This window comes from Aplysia californica, unplaced genomic scaffold (assembly GCF_000002075.1).
Source record: "Aplysia californica isolate F4 #8 unplaced genomic scaffold, AplCal3.0 scaffold00128, whole genome shotgun sequence".
NCBI classification, from domain to species: Eukaryota; Metazoa; Mollusca; class Gastropoda; order Aplysiida; family Aplysiidae; genus Aplysia; species Aplysia californica.
The window spans coordinates 1,465,261-1,465,576 of NW_004797398.1; positions in this window are offsets into that span (position 1 = coordinate 1,465,261).

Sequence of the window (316 nt, forward strand, 5' to 3'; positions counted from 1 at the left end):
GGGGGGACGAGAGATAGAGACGGAAAGAGAGAGAGTGTGTGTGTAAGCGTAGGTGAGTGGCCCACATACCGCAATCAGTCAAAGGGTGAGAAAGTCTACAGCGCGTGGGGCTATATGACAAATTAGTAGACCTACGCACAAGTTCTCGTCAGACAGACGAGGAGGCAGCGATGCCGATCAATCAACCCTAGACCAAGATGGATGAGGGTGTATCCAAACATTGTGAAAGTTACAGTGGGTTGCGAGAGTAGCGGGGTGCCCACCACTGAGGAAGAACGGACGGGCGAGCCGTACTCGCTTCCCACAGACCGGGGCT